Source organism: Littorina saxatilis, linkage group LG8 (assembly GCF_037325665.1).
Source record: "Littorina saxatilis isolate snail1 linkage group LG8, US_GU_Lsax_2.0, whole genome shotgun sequence".
Lineage (NCBI taxonomy): Eukaryota > Metazoa > Mollusca > Gastropoda > Littorinimorpha > Littorinidae > Littorina > Littorina saxatilis.
Window position 1 is genome coordinate 70,188,189 of NC_090252.1, and position 10,000 is coordinate 70,198,188.

The 10,000-nt window shown below is 43.3% G+C and overlaps 2 protein-coding genes across 2 annotated transcripts in view; both read left to right on the forward strand.

The window, feature by feature from the left end:
* LOC138974879 (uncharacterized) overlaps positions 1 to 10,000 on the forward strand; it is a 39,003-nt gene that overhangs the window by 15,650 nt on the left and 13,353 nt on the right. The window lies entirely within an intron of this gene.
* LOC138974875 (uncharacterized) overlaps positions 7,389 to 10,000 on the forward strand; it is an 87,465-nt gene continuing 84,853 nt past the window's right edge. The window contains exon 1 of the mRNA XM_070347605.1: positions 7,389 to 7,533. The gene's annotated coding sequence lies outside the window, so the exon portion shown is untranslated. The remainder of the gene's footprint in view (positions 7,534 to 10,000) is intronic.

Below are 10,000 nucleotides of genomic sequence, written 5' to 3' on the forward strand. Positions count from 1 at the left end.
AACCAACTTATTTTTTGATTTTACATTCATTAAAGCATTACATTTTATAACATTTGCATGATGTTGAAAATAATTTCCACTATACTTCTTTCGTTCTTTCACGACACTCTCATATTGACAATTAAACAACAAGTGGAATTCATCTCCCATCTCACCACTTCCACACGGCTTACACACTCTCATATTGACAACTAGAATGAATACCCGCTTCGCCGGGTAGCCGGCTTCGCCGGAAAGAAGTACTTAGAGCCGTACGCCGGCTTCGCCGGGTCCGAACAATGGACCCGCCAAGCTTAGATTCGTGGAATGGGAACAGCACGAAAATGATTCAGTGGCCATAATGCCATTCCTGACCATATCGAGTCCCATCCTTGTCGACGAATGTAACCGTGTTAATCACCTTTGGAGGCGAACTCCACTCAAACAGGACTGAGCAAGTTATGGCTTCTCAAAGGAAGGCCAGTACATAAAATTACGTTAAAATTAATATTAAAAGTCCTACGGTTTTGAGCCATTAAGGACTTGAGTGTTTCACATAAAATTACACAAAAGCCGCCAGACCACATCACAAACAGAACTGAACAATGCACAGGTGTTGCTTACATAGAGACACACACACTCACACACACACACACAAAAACACAGAGAAGCCGTATCTATAGAGAGATAGATGACAGTGTATTTTTCGCGTGGCTATAAATTGATTCGACCTTTGCACTTTTACAGTGAGGATAATTTACGGGTCCAATTTACGTTCTGTACACTGCGTTGACCTTCTAAAAATAGTAACAGTAACAGAACGCCGGGAATATGCGAAGACGCTCAGCGCAGTGGACAGCGCAGTGTAGTAACTTACAACTGAACGGGAAAGCCACACGAAGGAAGGGAGATAAACGCCAAACACTGGAGAAGATAAGGAAGAGTTACTTATAATGGTGAAATGAACACAAAAACAAAAATCTGTTCAGCGCTGCGCGCTGAGAGCACGTGTTGAAATATCTCATCGATGATATTGTGTCCGGGGTGTAGCTGAATACGGTGTCCAAATTTGAAAAAGATCCACCGAGAACTTTGGCGTTGTGATGTGGTGTAGCGGCTATGGTGTGTCGGTATGGGGGCCCGGGTAGCTGAGGTGGAACCAAAATAGCTGAGGTGGAACCAAAATCGGTTCAGCGCTGCGCGCTGAGAGCACGTGTTGAAATATCTCATCGATGAGGTTGTGTCCGGGGTCTCTCTGAATAAGCCCACCAAATTTGAAGCAGATCCATCGAGAACTTTGGGCGTGCATGGCGAATACACAAATACACAAACACACAGATACACAAACACACAGACAGACACAAGTCGTATATATATATAGATTAAACAAACAGTGGAATTCATCTCCTATCTCACCACTTCCACACGGCTTACACACTCTCATATTGACAATTAAACAAAAAGTGGAATTCATCTTCTATCTCACCACTTCCACACGGCTTACACACTCTCATATTGACAATTAAACAAAAAGTGGAATTCATCTCCTATCTCACCACTTCCACACAGCTTACACACTCTCATATTGACAATTAAACAAAAAGTGGAATTCATCTCCTATCTCACCACTTCCACACGGCTTACACACTCTCACATTGACAATAAAACAACAAGTGGAATTCATCTCCCATCTCACCACTTCCACACGGCTTACACACTCTCATATTGACAATTAAACAACAAGTGGAATTCATCTCCTATCTCACCACTTCCACACGGCTTACACACTCTCACATTGACAATTAAACAAAAAGTGGAATTCATCTCCTATCTCACCACTTCCACACGGCTTACACACTCTCATATTGACAATTAAACAAAAAGTGGAATTCATCTCCCATCTCACCACTTCCACACGGCTTACACACTCTCATATTGACAATAAAACAAACAGTGGAATTCATCTCCTATCTCACCACTTCCACACGGCTTACACACTCTCACATTGACAATAAAACAACAAGTGGAATTCATCTCCTATCTCACCACTTCCACACGGCTTACACACTCTCATATTGACAATTAAACAAAAAGTGGAATTCATCTCCTATCTCACCACTTCCACACAGCTTACACACTCTCATATTGACAATTAAACAAAAAGTGGAATTCATCTTCTATCTCACCACTTCCACACGGCTTACACACTCTCATATTGACAATTAAACAAAAAGTGGAATTCATCTCCTATCTCACCACTTCCACACGGCTTACACACTCTCATATTGACAATTAAACAACAAGTGGAATTCATCTCCTATCTCACCACTTCCACACGGCTTACACACTCTCATATTGACAATTAAACAACAAGTGGAATTCATCTCCTATCTCACCACTTCCACACGGCTTACACACTCTCATATTGACAATTAAACAACAAGTGGAATTCATCTCCTATCTCACCACTTCCACACGGCTTACACACTCTCACATTGACAATTAAACAACAAGTGGAATTCATCTTCTATCTCACCACTTCCACACGGCTTACACACTCTCATATTGACAATTAAACAAAAAGTGGAATTCATCTTCTATCTCACCACTTCCACACAGCTTACACACTCTCATATTGACAATTAAACAAAAAGTGGAATTCATCTCCTATCTCACCACTTCCACACGGCTTACACATTCTCATATTGACAATTAAACAAAAAGTGGAATTCATCTCCTATCTCACCACTTCCACACGGCTTTCACATTCTCATATTGACAATTAAACAACAAGTGGAATTCATCTCCTATCTCACCACTTCCACACGGCTTACACACTCTCATATTGACAATTAAACAACAAGTGGAATTCATCTCCTATCTCACCACTTCCACACGGCTTACACACTCTCATATTGACAATTAAACAAAAAGTGAAATTCATCTCCTATCTCACCACTTCCACACGGCTTACACACTCTCATATTGACAATTAAACAACAAGTGGAATTCATCTCCTATCTCACCACTTCCACACGGCTTACACACTCTCATATTGACAATTAAACAACAAGTGGAATTCATCTCCTATCTCACCACTTCCACACGGCTTCCACACTCTCATATTGACAATTAAACAACAAGTGGAATTCATCTCCTATCTCACCACTTCCACACGGCTTACACACTCTCACATTGACAATTAAACAACAAGTGGAATTCATCTCCTATCTCACCACTTCCACACGGCTTACACACTCTCATATTGACAATTAAACAACAAGTGGAATTCATCGCCTATCTCACCACTTCCACACAGCTTACACACTCTCATATTGACAATTAAACAAAAAGTGGAAATCATCTCCTATCTCACCACTTCCACACGGCTTACACACTCTCATATTGACTATTAAACAAAAAGTGGAATTCATCTCCTATCTCACCACTTCCACACGGCTTACACACTCTCATATTGACAATTAAACAAAAAGTGGAATTCATCTCCTATCTCACCACTTCCACACGGCTTACACACTCTCATATTGACAATTAAACAAAAAAGTGGAATTCATCTCCTATCTCACCACTTCCACACGGCTTACACACTCTCATATTGACAATTAAACAAAAAGTGGAATTCATCTCCTATCTCACCACTTCCACACGGCTTACACACTCTCACATTGACAATGAAACAAAAAGTGAAATTCATCTCCTATCTTACCACTTCCACACAGCTTACACACTCTCATATTGACAATTAAACAAAAAGTGGAATTCATCTCCTATCTCACCACTTCCACACGGCTTACACACTCTCATATTGACAATGAAACAAAAAGTGAAATTCATCTCCTATCTTACCACTTCCACACAGCTTACACACTCTCATATTGACAATTAAACAAAAAGTGGAATTCATCTCCTATCTCACCACTTCCACACGGCTTACACACTCTCATATTGACAATTAAACAAAAAGTGGAATTCATCTCCTATCTCACCACTTCCACACAGCTTACACACTCTCATATTGACAATTAAACAAAAAGTGGAATTCATCTCCTATCTCACCACTTCCACACGGCTTACACACTCTCATATTGACAATTAAACAAACAGTGGAATTCATCTCCTATCTCACCACTTCCACACAGCTTACACACTCTATATTGACAATTAAACAAAAAGTGGAATTCATCTCCTATCTCACCACTTCCACACAGCTTACACACTCTCATATTGACAATTAAACAAAAAGTGGAATTCATCTCCTATCTCACCACTTCCACACAGCTTACACACTCTCATATTGACAATTAAACAAAAAGTGGAATTCATCTCCTATCTCACCACTTCCACACGGCTTACACACTCTCTCGTCCCTGGGGATATTCAAAACACGTTCCTGGTGAAGAGGTAACTTATGATTACTTAACCTAAATTTTTATAATTTTTCTCTCAGGGACCCAGTCAAACACATCAAATATGTTTCTAAGCAAAACTCATTCTTATACAAACAATAATTATAACAATCGCGATATAACCTTCGTGGTTGAAAACGACGTTAAACACCAAATAAAGAAAGAAAGAATTATAACAAACGCTATTGTTGGCAGATTCACTTTTCCAGCATTGCAAATATTGGTCTCGCAGTCTTTGTTTTACAAGGCTCTTGAAGACATTTACTGTAAACGGCTGGACAAACCACAAAATAATCTGAAAACCCTAACTGGTTTAATAATGTTCATGTGAGCGGGGTTTTGGAACAGGGAGGGAATTTCAAGCTGGAAAGTGAACAGTCACAGCCACAAGGTTTCGTGTGAGTTATATATGAAGTGAAAGCTTAATCTGTTGTCGTTTTTGTCTGAGCCTAATATGTTCCTGAATGGGTACAAAACACGATTTGGAAAGCTTGAAACGGAGCGAGTCGGTTGTGCAAGCTTCCATTGTTTTGTTATAGTACTAATAAAGGAGTACGATACTTTGATCTACCCGGCGTCGTTTTGATAAACTTGAAGCTCCCGTGCTGACAGCATGCCTCTACTATATAATTTCGCCACCTTTACAAACACCGACTTGCCACACACGTAACCCCGTTTCAAATGAGGTACGTTACCCGCACGTTACACCTCCTTTCATTTTAACACAGCTTCGGTCCCTGGTGATTTTAATCAACACAATTTTCTTGTGGAGAAAATAGAGTTAAGGTTTCTTTTCTCATCTTTCCCTGCAAGTAAGTCACATCTTGACAAAACGTCATGAGAGTATTTGTGGGGAGGGGTCGTCATGTAAAATTATGTTATTGTGATTGTTGTCGAATAAAATGACCCATTGGCTGTGAATGTTGATATATATGCACAATAACCTCTTGCTTCAAGATATTAAACTCTAATAACAAGCTCCACGTCTTTTCAGATGTATTTCCTTGTCAAATAACAGGTAGCCTACTTCTCAGTCTAAAAATGCCCATCAACAGAAATAGGTTATTTTTTGTTTGTTTGTTTGTTTGTTTGCTTAACGCCCAGCCGACCACGAAGGGCCATATCAGGGCGGTGTTGCTTTGACATTTAACGTGCGCCACACACAAGACAGAAGTCGCAGCACAGCCTTCATGTCTCACCCAGTCACATTACTCTGACACAGGACCAACCAGTCCTCGCACTAACCCCATAATGCCGGGCGCCAGGCGGAGCAGCCACTAGATTGCCAATTTTAAAGTCTTAGGTATGACCCGGCCGGGGTTCGAACCCACGACCTCCCGATCACGGGGCGGACGCCTTACCACTTGGCCAACCGTGCCGGTTAATAGGTTATTTACAACACTTCAGTTGTCATGTTAGCACTATTGTGCTTTCGCACTATACAACACCCCCCAGTTCCATTCTAAGAGCTGTGCACCCCGGGTACAGACTGTGTCACGTGGCCGCTGTCGCCGTGTCGACACAACACAAGGAGTTGGGTCGTATTGATTTCAACCAGGAAGGTTTTCTGTACGTCGTTGGGGCACGCCTTGTGTTGGGGCACACCTTGTGTTGGGGCACACCTTGTGTTGGTTGTGTGGTGCATTCCGTCTCAGCCATTTGTGTACAACGATCTGTAGTACAACTTGCTTCATACTGTCTGACAGCTTGATCACTGCATAACTTTGTTTTTCAATCACAGTGTTGGTGTGTTGGGCTGAGGACAGTGAACTGTAGCGTTACAACTACAATCACAGTGTTGGTGTGTTGGGCTGAGGACAGTGAACTGTAGCGTTACAACTACAATCACAGTGTTGGTGTGTTGGGCTGAGGACAGTGAACTGTAGCGTTACAACTACAATCACAGTGTTGGTGTGTTGGGCTGAGGACAGTGAACTGTAGCGTTACAACTACAATCACAGTGTTGGTGTGTTGGGCTGAGGACAGTGAACTGTAGCGTTACAACTACAATCACAGTGTTGGTGTGTTGGGCTGAGGACAGTGAACTGTAGCGTTACAACTACAATCACAGTGTTGGTGTGTTGGGCTGAGGACAGTGAACTGTAGCGTTACAACTACAATCACAGTGTTGGTGTGTTGGGCTGAGGACAGTGAACTGTAGCGTTACAACTACAATCACAGTGTTGGTGTGTTGGGCTGAGGACAGTGAACTGTAGCGTTACAACTACAATCACAGTGTTGGTGTGTTGGGCTGAGGACAGTGAACTGTAGCGTTACAACTACAATCACAGTGTTGGTGTGTTGGGCTGAGGACAGTGAACTGTAGCGTTACAACTACAATCACAGTGTTGGTGTGTTGGGCTGAGGACAGTGAACTGTAGCGTTACAACTACAATCACAGTGTTGGTGTGTTGGGCTGAGGACAGTGAACTGTAGCGTTACAACTACAATCACAGTGTTGGTGTGTTGGGCTGAGGACAGTGAACTGTAGCGTTACAACTACAATCACAGTGTTGGTGTGTTGGGCTGAGGACAGTGACCTGTAGCGTTACAACTACAATCACAGTGTTGGTGTGTTGGGCTGAGGACAGTGAACTGTAGCGTTACAACTTCAATCACAGTGTTGGTGTGTTGGGCTGAGACAGTGAACTGTAGCGTTACAACTACAATCACAGTGTTGGTGTGCTGGGCTGAGGACAGTGAACTGTAGCGTTACAACTACAATCACAGTGTTGGTGTGTTGGGCTGAGGACAGTGAACTGTAGCGTTACAACTACAATCACAGTGTTGGTGTGTTGGGCTGAGGACAGTGAACTGTAGCGTTACAACTTCAATCACAGTGTTGGTGTGTTGGGCTGAGACAGTGAACTGTAGCGTTACAACTACAATCACAGTGTTGGTGTGTTGGGCTGAGGACAGTGAACTGTAGCGTTACAACTACAATCACAGTGTTGGTGTGTTGGGCTGAGGACAGTGAACTGTAGCGTTACAACTACAATCACAGTGCTGTAACAAGATCAAATTAACACCCCTTAGTGTATTGGGTTGAGGACTGTGAACTGCTACTTGTGTCTCAGAAACTTTGTGTAGGACTGAACATCTTCAGAGGTGTGCCTGAACACCATAGGTAAGTCTGTTCTGTCGTTTGTTGCTGTTGTTGTTGTTGTTGTTGTTGTTGTTGTTGTTTTATTCTTCTCTGTCTGTTGTCATGCTTGTGCGCCTACTACATGCATTTGTCTTTCGCGTGATACCGCATTTTCCCGGGAGTACTGACTGTGCTTTAAATCGGACTGAGAGCCCTGTTGGCCGCTCATCTAATAGAAAAACAAGTCGCGTAAATCAACATCAATACATTCAGTCAATCTGTCGACTAATGAAACTGAACGCATTGCATTTTTTCTCACCAAGACGGTCGGATCACCGACTGGGGGTGGCCGAGACAGCGCTGACACACTGTATAAGAAGATATAAATCCGTGCAACTTGTCCCTGCAGCGAGCAGCCGGCTGTCAATTGCTTAAAATGACAGCAGGTTTAGCGCAGTAGTGCTTGTGCTTAAGTTAATACAGTTAGTTTAACCTTCACTGGACGTAAAAACAGAAACGAGGTATCTAGACCTCTCCTGGGTGGCCGAGTGGTAACGCACTTGCGCTCGGAAGCGAGAGGTTGTGAGTTCGACCCTGGGTCAGGGCGTTAGCAATTTTCTCCCCCCCTTTTCTAACCTAGGTGGTGGGTTCAAGTGCTAGTCTTTCGGATGAGACGAAAAACCGAGGTCCCTTCGTGTACACTACATTGGGGTGTGCACGTTAAAGATCCCACGATTGACAAAAGGGTCTTTCCTGGCAAAATTGTATAGGCATAGATAAAAATGTCCACCAAAATACCCGTGTGACTTGGAATATTAGGCCGTGAAAAGTAGGATATGCGCCGAAATGGCTGCGATCTGCTGGCCGATGTGAATGCGTGATGTATTGTGTAAAACAAATTCCATCTCACACGGCATAAATAAATCGCGCGATATGAATTGCATTAAAAAAAAAATCCCTGCGCTTAGAACTGTACCCACGGAATACGCGCGATATAAGCCTCATGTTGATTGATTGATTGATCCTGTAAAGCAGGATGTTCCCGGTCTGAGCTGCGTGTGTGTATCGCGTGTGTCCTCACATAGCGCCCTACACTGGACACCATCAACACCGCGTTACACGGAAGTTACTGTGTGTGACAGTGGAGAAGATGATTGTCATCATGGGCAGAATATACCTGCGCAGTTTCAGCGGCACAGACGACGCACTGTCTATTGATGCCGCGATAGGGATTATGGCGAGTCAGTACTTGGCCTGTTTTCCTTTCATGCAACGTGTAGCAGGCTGGGACAATCTGCAGTGCGTCGTCGGTCCTGCTGAAGTTACATGTGAGCGGAGCTAGGCCCGCTTTAGACGAGCGACGACGCGTTGTCAGCTGAGCTGTTTGCACAATCGTTGCGGGATACCAGCACCACGTATCAGAGACAGGCTTGTATTGTGTAAACTGGCTTGTATTATGTAAACTGGCTTGTATTGTGTAAACAGGCTTGTATTGTGTAAACTGGCTTGTATTGTGTAAACTGGCTTGTATTGTGTAAACTGGCTTGTATTGTGTAAACTGGCTTGTATTATGTAAACTGGCTTGTATTATGTAAACTGGCTTGTATTGTGTAAACTGGCTTGTATTATGTAAACTGGCTTGTATTATGTAAACTGGCTTGTATTGTGTAAACTGGCTTGTATTGTGTAAACTGGCTTGTCGCAGAACAGAGAACTAGCTGCACACCGTCAAGACAAAACGCGACTCACTGTGAAAAACAAATTGGTACAAACACCAAATTCTGACCGAAAGTGAACTGTCTGTCGTACTGCACACAGGCGAGACATATTACTCTACAATATATCGAAGAAATGAAAACTTAGTATAAAACGCTAAAACGGATTTTTTAACCGGTAAAATCTTTCGGTAGATTTTTGGAAATTTACCAGCGACTGCGATTTTTGTCACGTTATAAAATTGCACGAGGCAGTGATGTGTGTGCCTGCCTGTGTGTGCGTGCGTGAAGGCGAGAGTGTGTATATGCGCGCGCACGCGCGTGTGTGTGTGTGTGTGTGTGTGTGTGTGTGTGTGTGTGTGCGTTTGTGTGTGTGTGTGAGTGCGTGTGTGTGTGCGTGTGTGTGTGTGTGAGTGTGTCCACGTTTATGGGGCTTGCCGATCGCCACGCGCCGCCCTAATGACCTCGTTGCGTATGCCTGTGTAAGGATACGTGTCACAATTTCAAGTGGATACAGATTGCGCTGGCCGACAGCTAACAGAGAAACCCCAGCTAAATTGCTTGTATGAACTGTTACTGAAGCCTGACACAGAGGCTGAGCTCCCTCTCCCTACCACCCCTACCCTTCTCTCACTCTCTTTGTCTGTCTCTGTCTCTATCTCTGTCTCTGTCATGTCTCTCTCTCTCTATCTCTCTCTCTCTCTCTCTCTCTCTCTCTCTCTCTTTGTCTGTCGCTGTCTCTATCTCTGTCTCTGTCTGTCTCCCTCTCTCTCTCTCTCTCTCTCTCTCTCTCT